The 649-nt window shown below is 33.9% G+C and overlaps 1 long non-coding RNA gene across 1 annotated transcript; it reads right to left on the bottom strand.

Moving 5' to 3' along the window:
• Positions 397–649, bottom strand: LOC110271280. The gene is made up of 2 exons (XR_002361836.1): positions 607–649; positions 397–461 (listed from the first exon to the last, which is right to left on the bottom strand). It is a non-coding gene; the product is annotated as an uncharacterized LOC110271280 (long non-coding RNA).

The raw sequence follows: 649 nt of genomic DNA on the forward strand, positions 1-649 counted from the left end.
TGAGTTATATTCTTAAAATTATTAATTTGACCCTGATACCAATTTTTTAATTTGTTTACTAATGAAAAAAAGAAGAGAGCAATCAACATAATCATCAGCCACATATGTGAAATGTGAAGAGTTGGACAGTTAGAAAAATGTTTGTACCTAAAAGTTTAAAGGAAACTCGTTACTATGAAATGATCAATAATGGATTACTAATATTAATCTACACGGAAAGGAGGCGTGAGGGAGTGATCGTAATAAATTGGAACAAAGTCTGGAAAAGAATAACGCACCTCAACACCACCAATGCAAAATAGAACCACCAGAACTTCAATAAACCAGGATGCCATTAATTTGTAAAGCATAAGCAAGAAACAAGAAGCGATCACAACAAAAGAAATTGCTGCCATGGTACTGATTTCTACATAACCAGTAGAACCAGCATTCTCAGTATTCAAATATTCATCCGAAGCATCCTGCAAGTTAAACATGACTATGTATCAACAGCTGGATTGATGCCTTTTTAAGTATGAGAAGAAAACTTTCTTTCGAAGGAGCAAAACTAGAACAAAAAATAATAGTATATATATATAAAATTGGCATGAAAAGGAACCAAGTAACCTTTAATAGCTTCTCCCGCTCAACAGCAGCCTCTCTGGTTGTG

The sequence above is a fragment of the Arachis ipaensis genome, chromosome B04 (assembly GCF_000816755.2).
Source record: "Arachis ipaensis cultivar K30076 chromosome B04, Araip1.1, whole genome shotgun sequence".
In the NCBI taxonomy this organism is placed as follows: Eukaryota; Viridiplantae; Streptophyta; class Magnoliopsida; order Fabales; family Fabaceae; genus Arachis; species Arachis ipaensis.